Genomic DNA, 15307 nt, shown 5'->3' on the forward strand with positions numbered 1-15307 from the left:
TGGCATTATTGGGGATGGTCCTTGCTAACTTTAGTGATCTGAATGGTATTCATGGCATAAATGCTTGACCACACTCAGATCTGAAATAACTTAATGAAAAAAATTGTGTATAAATCTTCCTGCTTCAGCTACACTCTGCCTTAGCTTTTCTTTAGCTCAGCTTAGGGGTGGACTTTTCTATATGGCATACTTGTGAATGAGGAGAAATTAATTACATGACTAATCATGATTGCATTTTATGTGGATTTTCTTCTTTCCCCCACTCTTTCTGAAACTAGCCTGTGATGTTGCAATAAGAGGTGGTGATGGAGCTGGCTGGGACTCAGCCCGCTGAGGGCAATGATCTTCAATATTATACTTGATATCAGAAATACAAAGGAATATGTCCTTTGAATTCTGTATGCTGTGAACAGTCTCAGAGAGGGAACCATCTGTGGTTAGTGTGCAGGATGGATCACAACGTAACCAATTTTTTAACTAAATTTACTTTTATTTTTTCATATGCAAGGTAACCAACATCTCCATGTACTTGTATTCTTGTGTAGCATTCATGAATATCTTAAACACCCTCTTGTCATCACCTTTTGTATTTCTGGTTACTGTTTAGAAAATGTACTTAATATGATTAATCACAACGTAGCATTGCATATGTGAGTTACAGAAGCTGGAGAGGATTCTAGTTTGTATGCATTTTTTTTTTTACATATTTAGTTATTATCATAACATATTAGAACAAACAAAACAAGCAAACCCCACTACAACAGCAACAGTCCAAAATCAATAGCAGTTTCAATAAGGCCAATGGAAAACAAAAAATATTTGGAAAATATACCACTATAGATTCAGTTCTGGAGATACAATGAGGTGTTATCATTTAACTACTTTACATCCAAGCTGGACAGTGTTGCTCTCAGCATTGAAGAAATGTGAAGGGTATGTGATTTTTCTGCCAGCGCATTAATAAGTAGCCTTACAGTGCCTCTGAACATCTCAAAGGGCAATACGTACCCATTTTATTCAGCGGGAGAGTATACTGAAAGAACTTAAAGGTTGTAAATTAATGTGAAACTTGAGAAATGCCAGGATCAAGATTACCTTGTGATAGAAGCAGTGTATTTTATAAGATAGGAATTCTGAGGGTGCAGGAGACACATTGTTTTAAAAAGTGACTGTTGAACAAATGGTCTGCACTGTCAGCGGTGGTGGGGCCAAGGTAGCTGCTCAGTGTTACTATCCAACAGCAAGATTTATTTGCTTAATTACACATCACATAACATTACACAGGAGGCAGCTGTTAGTCCAATGGGTGACAATTGTTTGCTGTTTGGTCTGGAGTTGGTTTTGGTGTTAAATAGTGGTCTAAAGACTTTGTTTCTCTATATTATCCACCCTTTACTGAATACAGAATTATTGATGGAATTTTCTGGGATGCCGTTGCTAAAGTGTGTTCAGTATTTGCACTTGACATTATTTGGGCTATTATTGATAATATTAAAGCCACAGGCGATCTACACAAGCTTCACGAGGGATGGAAGTACAGAGATTAAACCTCAGATTGTTGGAATTTCTACTGATATAGAGTCTTCAGGTAAAGTTCCTGAATTACAGGTTTTGGATTCCTTACCTGGTAATATTTTCTGTGCTCAGAACAGAACTGGCAGAAATACTTCTTGTAAATTGAGGGGAAAAGTTGAGAAATATGAATTGTAGTTTTAAATTCATATGTTCCTAGTGGAGTATATATTATATTTCTTAAAGAAAACATAAATAATATTGAGGTATTATATGTCTCATTTATTTAGAGGTTTGATCTTGCAGCTAGGTGTCCACTCAATTTTCTCTTTGACTTTCTCAATTTCACTTGGTATATTGGCTGCAAAGACAAGCTGGTATTGAGGTGCCAGGTGGCTCTCTTTTCTCTTGTTTCCTTCATATCTTTTGTTAATTGACACTGCTTAAGTGGCACTGAGTAGGTAAAGCTTCATCTTGTCTGCATGGAGATTTTTCTAGGATGGAAGAAGATCCATTTTGCTGGGAAGCTGTACGCTGGATTTGCAAATCGGCGGCTGGAGGTGGCGAGAGCAGGGGATGATGCAGCTGCACCTTTTGGACCTCAGGAGGGGACTGTGTCCCAACTGTCAAGAGAACTGGAGCAGGACAAGATCTTTACTCTTTATCTCAATTTTTTTGCAGTTTCTGGAGCTTTCTTTTTGTATTTGTCTCTGACTTGTTTACAGTTAAAGTTACGCTTGATGGGAGAAAAATCCTCTAGCACAGAATTTACTCCAGTAATCTTTTTAGCAGCGTCTGATTTTGTCCATATAGTGCAATTATGTGCTGACATAATGTGTGTTTTTCCCTATGACCCCCATTTCTGACTAAAAAGCTTTTTTCATTACACTTTATTGCTCTGTGTTCTTTAATCTCCAAAGCAGATTACTTGATAGCATCAATTGATTCCTTAGGGTGCTTTTCCCCTTGTGGTTCAATGCTTGAGTCCCTACCTCAATTTTGACTATGTATATGCTGTCATAAGCAATACAGTCTTGACTTGGGAAATTTTTACTTAAGTTATTGCCAATTAATGCAAACTTCTAATCACTGATTCGGGGTATTGAGAAAGAAGAAAACATGAAGAATTAAACAAGTGCTTAAGTAAATGCTTTTCCTTCCCCTTTCCCAGTCATAGCTTAGGCCAAAAATCTTTCCTGCCCACTTTCTCATCTTTGCTTGCCTTGTTTTCACTGTAGGCTGTGCTTCATCATCCCAGTTTCTTTGGTGTGGCAATGGGTGATGCAGGAGTTGAGCTCCTTATTGCTCTTCCTCCACTGCTCCAGGCTGTCACTGCTTCACTGCAGGTCACCCATGGGCCACAGGTGTCCCTGCCCCGATGTGGGTGTATATCCATTCATGGATTGATGGGGCAGTCGTGTAAATTAATTGGGTGTTAATGCATAAACTGATTGGTTACACATGCATGAACTGATGGGTCATTCATGCATAAGTTAATTTGGCGCTCATCCGGGAATTAATTGGGTGCTTGTGCATGCATTAATTGGGCACTCATGCATAAATGTAGTGAATTCTGCAAATTAATGCCCAATATGCAAATAGAGTTTGATATGTAGATAGATTGACATAGATATAGGCGTAATTCTTTGGATTTGTCCTGGCACTTGCCTTTTTACACAGAGCTCACACAATTCCGAGTCTGGTTATTAATCAGTTTGACATGCTACAGTGCTGTAGCTCCACCTAACAAGGTGGCAAGGTGATGGAGCCATGTTCTTAGACCACATCTTCCCAATTCCTTTGAAACATTTGCTTGTTACTTAGAAAATTGAGACTAGTTCTTCCTTATCTTGCTGCCTGCTTTTCTTCTCATTCAGGCTTTTCTCAAGTCTATTCGTAAAGCACAAGCTACAATCTTGTACATCACTCATTCCTTTCCTTTCTCTCATCATGAATTGCTTAATGTCTGTCCCATCAGAACCCTTTTCTTCACTATGGATTCAGCACTGCAAAATCTGTGTGTTTTCACTGCATCCTTATACACCCTTTCTTATACAAACTAAGCACTCACATGTTCTGTTTCTTTTAAATATAATTGATCCACATTCTTTTTTGCTTAATGAGCACAAATGCACCCACCTGCATCTTTTAGTTCTGTGTTCTTTATTTGGGGATCAGTGTTTTTAGTTTGTCTTCACTATTTTGGCTTCAACTCATCTCCAAGTGCTGTATCAGTGCTCTGCATCTGAGTGCTGTTCTTGTGCTTGCCTCCTCTGCCAGGGCAGCGCAGGGGACACTTCTACAGAAACAGGGACAAGTAGCAATCAGTCACAAAAAACTCTTCTTGCTTCCTTCCTCCCAAGAGGTGGGGCTAAATGCCAAAATCAGGCCTTTTACTTTACACTGGCAACCTGCACGTAGCAGTGGGTCCCCATTTCTCCTTTGTCTTGTCCATCTCTTTGTCTTGTTACTCCAGACTTGAGGATTCCTTTATAAAACTTTTCATAACAAAGGAGCCATCAATCAACAGTCAAGCAAGGATTACAGGGAGTGCGAAAGACACTTTAAAAGTCTGTGATATGTGTTTGGTCCATGTCTGAATGTGCATCCCTGCTTTAAACTGATCTGTGGGAAATAAACTTGGAGGTCCACCATTTGTTGACCAAGCTGCTTTTATACAAGCAAAAGGTCTTCAGAAATTATACCCTGCATACAGGGAACGGTGGTGGGCTGGTTCACCTCACCCACACTAGTAGAAAGGTTTTGTGTTTTGTCCTTCAAGCTGAAATCCCTGCTTTGGCAGAACTTTGCAATAAGCAAATGCTGTTGCCCCAACTGTGTACTCTTAGACAGTGCACCAATATTGATGTTTTGTCCCTAGGCAGCCTGCCCAGTCTGTGTGTTTGAACTGATGAATCCATTAGTGGACTCCCTGCAGAGATTCCCGTGTGGTCTGAGTTGGTTTACCCAAACCATGACCTATTTTCTAGTCCTGATCATGCTGCTTAGTCTTGGAAGTCAGATCAGCAACATATCCGTGTCAGCCCTCTTTCTCTGAGGATTGCTTACAACATCTGTTGACCATCCTTAATTACTCTTATGGTCAGCATGGGAGTAAAAGGAAGTGCTGGAAGACTACATTATTCAACAGTAATTCCTTGTCTCATAATTCTCACTTCTCCCCTCAGTGTTTTTGTATTCCATTTCTCTCGTTCTCAGTATTTGTTTTCCTGACCATAAAATTATTTAATTTGGAGGCAGTGGGTAGACTGGAACTTACACAAATATGAGCTGATTGACAGATCATTTTGTCTCCTTGTTTCATGGGGGTATGAAACTTAGTTCTGACTGTTGTAGTTTTTCAAAAGGGAAAAAGCTGGCAGTGAATTTCCCCCCTTTGTTGATCAGGAGAAGAGTTGTGCCATGCAGTATTTCTGTTGTGTCATGATCATTTTTCAATATGAGCAAACTCCACAATATGTAAATACGTAAGAAAGAAAGGAAAAGGGGTTCTTAAAATATATGACATTATTTTCAGTATACACATAATTTAAACTGTATGAAATATTTGCCCTTGGGAAGGGAAGGGGAGGGGGGTGGCTTGGAAACCCCTTATTTTATGTTTTTTGCCCTAGTTGCAGGGTAGTATTTTGTCTCTGGCTGTGTTTTCTTTGCTGAGCTAATGAGGGTGGGGACTGAGTACTACTGCAGGCAATTGCTTTGAGCACAGAGGCTTTGAAGAGATTAGCCCCATTGATATTCCCTTCATCTTTGTTAGAGAGGAATGCTTCCTTCCCTGGAGTGCAAGAAGATGGACAGCTATTTAACAGAGCCAGACTTTTTTCAAGTAGATACTCTAGTACTAAGTATTCCCATCTCACTTGGCTGCATATACCCAGCATAAAAACAATGCTCTGGAAGCCAGGGTTGTTCCTCATTAGAGCAATATATTGACCTGTTAGGGTTTTTTTGAGGACCTCAGGTTGAATGGATTATTATCTGACTGGTTAAATATTATTCTTCAAGGAGAAGCAACAGTTTCAGCTGTTCAGGCAGTCAGCCAAAACATGGTGATGAGCAAATTGTTAGTTCCAGAGCTAAATGAAGGGAATGTCCACGTGACTTTTGCCATCCTTATATTAAACTAACAGAAGCTGAAAATTAGAGCTTTACGCATCCCAAGTGGGGCATAACTGATCAAATTTTGATTCTCCAGGAGCTATCCACAAACTAAATTAAAATGGTTTGCAACAAGTTCATTTTTTTTCTAATCCCATTTAAACTAGGCACAAGTCTTAAAATAATAATGTATTCAACATCTCATCTCTAGCATGTACTGCTTTTGTAACTTTACTAGGTCCATGCATTCTATTTTATATGTATTGTTTATATTAATTCCAGCTTACAGAGTGCTGCAATTAGCAAATTCCCACTTTTAATGTATTTACAGTGATTGAATGAAAACTTTCTTTCACTCTGACTGCACAGCTCCATCTCAAGCCTGGCTTAGATACAAGAGCTTCATCTCCTGATTAACTTACTCCTGCAGACAGTCAGAGTAAGGACTCTGAAGGTCATCACAGCGTTTCTTCTGCGAAAACTCCTCTTAAATATCGACAGCTAGCTAAGTCTTGTGTTTTGAGTAAAGCATCTGTATTGTATGTAAAGAAATTAATCAATATTACATTCATCATTCATATCCTTTAATGAAGGAAAGGGATTTTTGAAATAAGATATTATATTGATCTAGTATTTGTGTGTACTTTCTATGTGTTAAATATGCAAGATAGAACAGCCTTGGCATTCTCTGCCAAGAACTGGATAGATCAGGGAATCCATAAGGGGACAGTGATTTGCATCTTCATCACTGTTGAAATTAAATATATTTTTATCAATAACCAAGGGTCATTTGTTAGCTGCTAGCTTTGTAGGCCAGTCCAGAATTGTGTTGGGAGTGTAGGACATATGCTTATGAAAAGAAGAAATCGGGCTCTTTTGTTTAAGGGAAGCGATTACTTAGAGACAGACTCCATTGGGACTGGATGCGTTGGAGAAAAAAATAATTTCTGTGACAACCTAGGTAACTCCAGTATGTTGTTTCAAACCTAAGGATAATTTAGGTAATTTGGTCTATTTACCCACCGTTCTTTTCCCCTCAAGAAACAAATTTCATATTTTGAATGAAAACTTTGTTTTAAAGATTTTTATACACAAAAGCATCTGACATTTCAATATGTAAACAGTATTTAGCTTTCCACTTTTTGGGGGATAAAAGCTATGCCAGTCTATGTTGAATTCCAATAACACACTCTCAGTAACTCGAAACCTACGCTTTCATCAAACCTGCTATTTTTCCAATATGCATTTTTAAAAGTAACTGAACTCTAACAGAAGATTATTCACTTCTGGATACCTGTATTGTGATTACCAAGAAAGTTTTGATTCCTCAAACAGCTCTTCCACTTGGTAAAAAAAATATATCAATGAGCTAGTTCTTTTCAGAGCTTGGAAAGCAGTATCTCTTTTCAAGAAAAATCATCTTTAAATTAAAAGTATGCTGTCCTTATCCCTTTTTTAATTTTTATTTTATTGACAAATTGTCACAGGAGCTAAAAAGCGTAATCATCAATAGCAAGTGATTCGTGGGGCTATGCAAAATAAATTTATTAACAATATAATCTCCATACAGATGTCCTAGGAGTGCTTCTTATTTTTTATGAACCAATCTGGGAGTCTTACTTGCATTTCATCGGCCAGGTGGAAAATGAGTGAGACAAAGTTCATGGCATCTCTGCAGTTATTCTGTTCCTGCTAGCAGTCAGAACTGGCTGAAATGGTGGTCTAATGCACACAGAAAGACATCGTGTTTGCTCAAAAGGAAAAATGCTAGAAATTTGTTTCAACCACAGTATCTGCCAGCCTCTTTTTGTAAAGCTTGCATGCCAACAGAACAAACCCATTGGCTTGAAATGAATTTGAGGCCCAAGACAAAATCCCCTTTGTCATGAAAGTGTAATTTTAATCTCTTTGGGTTTAATGCTATTCCACTACTAAGCAAATCACAGTCAAGATGCCTTTGAGGCCTTTGACTTATGCTTATGCAGAACTGTTCCCAAGAGAAAATTGGATGCAATTTTAGGATTAGATAACTGACCTAGGAGAGTGCAAAACTTGCATATCCACTTTTTCCAGATGGATATTCACTAGGAAGCCTTCAACTTGTTCATAAATATTGCCTGTCCTTTTGTAAAAGCTCACACCAGCAAGCACATGGTTGTTTCCTGGGCAGAAAGACATTTTTTGTACTGAAACTTTTGGGAAACAAAATAATGTATTTTAATTCCATTTCTTTTTCTGTTGCAAAATACTATACAAAATGGTGAATTGGAAAATAAGAGAAAAAAAGAAATTCTATAAACAGCCTTCAAAGCCTGACTTGGATATTTGAAACGTTTGTTTGTTTTGTTTTTTTCCTCTGGAATGAACTTACTTTATTTCTTTGCCTGTCTTTCAACTTGTGAAAATACCTTGTATGTAGAGCTATTACTTTCTGACTATCACGTGTTCTGTGCAGTAGGGTAAAATATACTACCTTTACTCTTTTCTCTCTGAATTGAGTGAAAAAAGGAAATATCTTAAATTAATCCTTTTTTTTTTTCTTTCTTTCTTTCCTTCTAGAACAAAGTAGAAGAGGGAGTGGTGGTGATAACAGAGAATTCTTTAATGTTGGGTTCATGTCAAACTTCATTTCCCTCTTCACTTTTTGTATTGTAAATGAATATTTGTGGAGTAGCTTAGTGATCCTTCCTGGAAACACACAAGAGCAATAATGGTGTGTTTCTGGGTTGTAGCAAACCAGGGTTGTTTGCCAGTATCCCACCTCTTGCAGTGGGCAGGAGGTGATGCTTAGGGAAAATAGATAAAACCAGAGTGACTGAGGTTTCTCTGCTGCTCTTCTCCAGTGCCCTGTAGATTAGGACCTCCCATAGAGCTGGGGACCTGATGTGCTTTGCCTGGTGTTCATGGATCTCTTCTCTGTTAAACTTGTCTGATCTTTTGTTTTGGAACTTCTTTATATTTCAACTTCCAACAGAACCTGTAGCAACGATGAAGTACTTCCTTGCCTTTGCTTTAAATCTCTTATTGATACATTCTGATTCTCATACTGTGAGAATTACTGACTAATTGTTCCTTGTTCAGCCTTTTCATGCTGACTCATCTTCACCTGCTCTCTTTGCAGAGCTGAAGAATCTGTGTCTATTTGATCTCCCGGATACATAAGCCATTCCTCATTTTTCTTCATTTGTTGCCCTTCTGTAAATTTTATCTTGGTACATTCTTTTATAAACAGAGGAGAGAGATAAGGCCTGTATAATCTGTTTAAGATGTGCCTAAATCATGGTTTTAAATAGAGGCCTAATGAGGTTTCCTGGTTTTTTTCTCTTGCTTCCCCTCCCCCCCCCCCCCAATATATCTTGACATTGTGTCAAGCTGATGTTTTCAAAGAAGTATACATGGCAGCTGTGAGATCTCTCTCCTGACTGAAAAAGAATAATTTGCAGTCTGTTGTTAGACTTGTAAAATTAAGGATATTTTCGTTCATTTGAATCGTTTTGTGTTTCTCAGAATTCAGTTTCATCTGCTACTTTATTACTTAATCTGGTAGCATCTTGAGATTCTTCAATGAGTCTATGAGATGTGCTGTCGCCTTGAAAAACATGAATAATTTTATACTATCAGTGAATGTCACTTCAATATTCACCTTCCCACCCTTTAAAAAATTATATATTAATGTGCTGACTACCACATGTCCCAGAATAGATGTCACATTCTTCTTGGTAATCTGCTCCTGTATTTTCCTCAATATGCCCTATTGGGAATTTGTTGGGTTTTTTTTTGTTGGGTTTTTGTTTTTTTGTTTTTTTTTTTTTTTTTTCTTTTTTCTCTCCCAACTTTCACTGCCAAAAACTTTGGGGAATTCAAGTACATTATGTCAGTCTGGTCACCCTTTCTCCTATGCTTCTCAGCACCATCAAAAAACTGGAGCAAATTTCTGATTTGTGGTTTCCTGCTATAAAAGCTACAGTAACTCTTCACTATGGTATTACATTTCTCCATGCATCAACTAAATCCATTCCTTATTGTACAATTGAGTTTATTAGACCTGTAAATAAATCAGATGTACTAGCTGATGGTTTTTCAAGGTCTTTTTAGAAGTTGCTGTAATGTTTGCCACTTTCCATTCCTCTGCTCCTTGGAGCTTGCTAAGCAATAGTCTCATACTTTGGTAACGATTTCAGTTAATTTAATATTTAGGGTTTTATAAAACCCCTACTCTCTGATTGTGGCAAATATTTAATTACTTTATTTTAAGATTTTGAATTTCTGATCTCTGCTAAAAAAAACCAAAACAGTCTTACCAGGGCATGTCTCAGGAGCTACAAAAGCTCTCTGCATAGTTCTGCTTGCTGGTGTGATCAAGGCTGGTGGGATATGGTTGAAATAATGCATAGGTGGCTTTGAAATCCATCACAGAAGAGAGAGATTTAGACTATTGGTACATGGGGCACCTAGCTTTCTTTGCATGAACTCATCTTTAATGATGATGATGGCTATTCCCAGACTGTGTCAGCAATTCCTTCAACCAAAGACGTCTATTTATATATAACATAAGGTGTTTTGGCTTCTCAGCTGGATGTGCATCTGAACTTGGATGGTAACATTAAAATTGGACATTAAGATCAGGAGTTAATATGTTAACACTGTCCTTGGAGCGCAAGATTCATTGAATTTGAGAATTTCATTGTGCATTCCATAAAAAAAGCAGAACTTAAAACATAGTCTGTTAAATTCATTGCCTTCTCTGGCATCCTTGCCAGAACTGTAGTAGTAGTTGATAACAGCCTTGTATTCAGGATCATCCCTTTTTTTGTATTCCAGACTGCATTCACAGCTGTCTACTTAAAATTCTAATATACAATTATGTGTATTTGGCTAAACAGGTCTTTCCTTACATCAGTGAAAGTAGCCCTCACCATTTCATGTCCAATATTTAGGGGTTTTTATTTTTATTGTGTATTCTTTTTCTCTTCATTTCATACAGTAGCCAGTTGGCCAGAATGACATTGGGAATGTCTTTGTTAGTATAATGGGCATTTATAGCAGTGACTGTAATTAAGGATTAATATTTTAGCTGTGCTTGCAAGCTAAGTTTAGTCACGGGCAAAATAAAGAGTTGTCTAGAGTCATTGGCTGATGGACCAGCAAAATAATGGACTTCATTTAAGCAGATGAACCCTCTGAGTCACACCATAGGGAGGGCAGATTGGTGCCAGTGCTGGCCTTGCTCAGTGCTGTGGCCGAGAGGGCTCCTCCACTCTCTTCCCTGAGCAGCTCCAAATGCCAGGACTGAGTGAACTCCCTGGCTTTAGAAACGCACGACCTTTCTGTTATAGCTTCTACATCTGATGTGAAGCATTTGAATCTGGGACTGCTGAGCCTTATGATGCAGGTATTGTGATTGATATATTCTTGTGATTTTTAATTATGAATTAACAGGTTTATTATATATTTTTATTAACATATTTGTGTGAATTAGTAGACAACTTTGATGCTTGATAGGACATCGCAGGAATGGTAACACAAAATGAAGAAAAACAAGGTTAATGAGTACAATGAATACTTCTTCCCTGGCATCAGAGCAAAATGTAAGAAAAGGAAACAGGAAAGGAAATCAATAAAGAGAGCCAACTCCACAGAAATTATTAAACATTCCCTCACTCAGAACCCCCCCAGCAAAAGAAAAAAAAAAAAAAAAAAAGATGCTTTCCTGAAATATCTCTGAAGTCTTAGCTGGTAGATAGATTTGAAGTTTGGAGAGAAGACTGGCATTGTTTGCTGGGAAGTGCTGAGCATCCCCATGGCATCGTGTACATTGTGTAGCAGGTTCTCTGTGGCAAGCTAGGACTTGGTAGACCAAGGTGGAGGGCATCTTGAGTCTCAGTGTTGATCCTTTCAAGGGAAGAGAAGTCTGAGCCTAACCAGCTTCAGCCAGCTTCCGTCTAGCAGGCACCATACTGTCTGTTCAGGACATTTTCTGAGTCATTGTAGGGGACCCAACCGAGAATATGCCATCTGAACGCTGCAGCAGGCTGCTCTGTCTGTCAGTGGTTCATCAGGTCAGACATCTCAGCTCTGTGATGTTTTTCAAACACAGCTTCTCTGTGAGTCCTTGTTGAAATTTCCTCTGTACATGCATGCTGCAGGCCTGAGGGCTTCAAACTCTTACACTAACCAGGACCTCTGTTACATATTTTATAATAATTCCTTTTCATTCATTGCTCATTTGTTTTGTGTTATTATTTTCCTTTTACTGCTGTAAAAGCTCTTATCTTCTTATATTTGATGTTCATTTCTGTGATTTGTCCCGACGTTCTCTGCAATTATAAGTTTTAGTAGTACTGAGGTGAATGTCTGAATAATTGAGTGGAATGGATCCAAAATGACACAGACTGGGATGCTCAATAGATGAGAGCACAATCACAGCCATTAACGCAGAGCTGACGTTCACCTTTTGTACAAGTTTGTGCAGATTACAGTCCTTTGGCTCCGTACAGTTTTTCTCTTAACATACATATTCACAATCTCTTTGGGCTTTTTAGAATGAGGTACCAAGGGCTGGACAAGGAGGTTTTATTGCCAGTTGCCCTCTTAGGTATGGGAAGCTGTTTTTTGTGAAAAGATGTGTCAAAGTGACCATTAGGGTCCTGCCATTGTAAAATGGTAGGTACCATGCTCCCAGTCAAATTACTAGCAAGGCTCCGTCAGCTGCGCTGTAATCACTGTTGTACCATGTACTTGAAGGGTGCCGCACTGGGCTTCTCTCTACTGTTAACCTGAATCATTTTTTTCTAACGATTTGTGGAGGAGAGGTAGGAACTGTACCCCAGTACAACCTGGCCATCATCATGGAAACACAACGCTTGTTGGTATGTCTCCTCCAGAAGAGAACACCTGCAATCGGTGCTGTACAGAACATCTGTGCAGTGTAGCCCGGTGCAAATGGATTTGAACATTTCCTTCCATCAGTTGTACCAGACCAACAAAAGTAAAAACACCTTTATATGCTCAGTGATTTAAAAGCAGCAAACACACCTCAGCCCATCTACCACCACATTCATAATTGGTTTTGGTATTTCTAAGCAAAACAAATACTTCCAGAGGAGCTATTGTGAACAGATGGACTAACATTCATAAAAGAGACAGTTCCCTTTTTAAGTGGTTTGTTTGAATAAAATGTATTGTTTACACGGAGACTGAAACTACAGTTTGCTTAAATTATTTTTATATTTGGCCATTATATTGTGAGCATATGCAATGGGCAAAATGTTAAGAATAATTAAGCGGAGTGGTTCTGAATACCCTGGTGAATGTGAAAAATCATATATAAAAGAAAGCAGCTATCTGTGGAGCTGCCAATTTTACTTATATAAGCCCATCTGTTTACATCTATGCCTGTTCCCTAAAGAAGAATACATCTTATGTGAAGAATTCCCACCAGATCCCTCAGACATTTTATCATTCAAGAATGTTCTTCCTGTTTGTTCTCTCTCTTTCCTTTATAAGAAACTAAAAAAAAATTAATGTTTTCAGTGCCGTCTCTTAGAACATTTGCAAGACAAATACTGGGCTTAGCATATAAAATTAAATGAGTTTGTTCTCTTCTGGTTCCATAATGAATAAAAATGGTTGCAAACCATTTACATATACCTTTGACTCACAGTGGCTTATAGTCTTGTCTTCTATTTATGCCTCCTATCCCACTTTTTTATTCTCATCTTGAATCCCTTAGACCACCTCTTGTTAAGCCTAAGATATAAGTTATTTTATATTTAATTGATCATGTGGAAAGCCTGTTTGCTGTTTACAAGGTATCTGGTCAGTGACAGATTATAAAACTTCTTTTGAAATAAAAAGGTGTTCACAAGCTCCAAATTTTGTGTTTCCCTGTATCCCCCAGTCCTAGGAATTCTGCAAATGTAGAGCTAATGTTTTACTGCTGAGAAGCAGCGGGTGTACATTCCCTGGCTTCTGTTCCATCCTCAGAACTACTTCAACAACAAAATTACCTGAATGATATCAGATATAAGCATGTGGACTTTTTTGATCTTTTTATTTAATCCTAGTATCAAAGTGGCTTTATCCACTCTCAAAGATGGGGGAGGCCAGCTTTTGAAGATCATTTTAATTTCTTTCATTTGGTGGCCTAATCTTCTTCCTACTCTATTGAACTTCTGTAAATTGTTTTAGGATTCCTGGAATAAAAAATTAAAAAGATCTCAGCGTTCTAACTTCTGATTTAATTATCAAAGTGTAAATTCTTTACATAAACTTCAGTGACACAGAAAACACAAAATAAAATGACGTCAAGTAAAAAAAAGGTGGAAATTCAATTAGCCCCTTCAAAGAAATCTTACTTGATTTTGAGTTTTGAATTACAGATTTAAAATAAGGGGGGGTGGGTGTGTTCTTGCCAGCTTCTGTGGAACTTAAATATGTTAATTTCTCTCACTTCTAGCAGTAAGTTCCTAACCAGTGTTAGTGGTTCAGGTGCTTGGAAGGCTGTTAACTCCAACGTGCTGCTCTCTTCCCGGATGGGTAATTCCATTCTGACCACCAAAATATTCCTTATATTTTGGGCTTCTCGTCCACTAAAGGCAGGAAGCACAACACTGTGCTCTGCCCATGTTTAATTCAGAGGGATGTATTTTCGGAAGACCTAATTGTTTTTTGCTGCCAGCTGCAGTGCTTTGAATCACGACCCGACCACTTCAAGCATGCCTCCGCAGGAGTCCAGCAGCCTGCCGGCACCAACACGGTTGGGATAACTAGGTCAGATAAAGCAATGTATCACACTGATTAATTAATGCTTTTGCACAATTGAAATTGTCTAGAACCTAATGCAGTCCCTAGAGAAATTCCTTTTGCTTTGGTGGGAAGTGAATGAAGCACATAAATGAAGGTCATATTAGTAGTAAATTGTAGCACTAAAGTATCCGTCATCACTATTCAGTTTTATTAGTGTTCTCTTTACATTAGCTTTCACTTGAAATGCCTTCTTGGGTCCCACGCTTTCTGCTTGCTGAGAGGCTGCTGCTACTCGTTTGTAGGTCTGGGTGCATGATATATATCCCATGTGGAGAAAGGGGGCTCCAGCATCCTTTCCCAGCACACACACATTTATACTCCCAAGCCTTTCCTAGCAGAGATTTTCCATGAACTTCAATCCTTCATTGCCAAGGTGAGACTAAGGTTTCTGCATCACTTGTGAGGAATAGTTTTCTACCTAATATTTGTTCTCTCTGTTGTATACAGTGGTTAGGTAAGTAAATTATTGCATAATAACCTGTTTGTGGCCTTGGCTGTCTTAGGGAGGAGGAAATGGGAAAGGCAGTGCCTTTTTGACAGGGAATGGCTAAAGGCAGGTTACAAGGATACGTTCGTGGTGCCATATCTGTAAGTGCTGTGGTAGGATGTAGTGTGCAAAGAACCTGTTGTCTGACATTTTTGTGGGGTTTGATATTTGTGTGGAAGGTGGGCTGCTGAACTGATTGATTCTCTATTGAAAACCTTCTTGGGATTGGGGGTGTTAATATTTTTTTTTTCCCAGGAACAGAAAAAAAAAATAAAAATCAGGCAGTAGATGAGATATTTAAGACCAGTGAGGTTATAGACATTTACCTCTGTACTTAGGGGCTCTTCCCTGCAGTGAATACAGCAAACTTTAGCCAATGCA

At 38.4% G+C, this 15307-nt stretch overlaps 1 protein-coding gene across 1 annotated transcript in view; it reads left to right on the forward strand.

Moving 5' to 3' along the window:
• SPAG16 (sperm associated antigen 16) overlaps positions 1–15307 on the forward strand; it is a 413429-nt gene that overhangs the window by 309032 nt on the left and 89090 nt on the right. The gene's annotated exons all lie outside the window — the stretch shown is intronic.

The sequence above is a fragment of the Falco rusticolus genome, chromosome 8 (genome assembly GCF_015220075.1).
Source record: "Falco rusticolus isolate bFalRus1 chromosome 8, bFalRus1.pri, whole genome shotgun sequence".
NCBI lineage: Eukaryota > Metazoa > Chordata > Aves > Falconiformes > Falconidae > Falco > Falco rusticolus.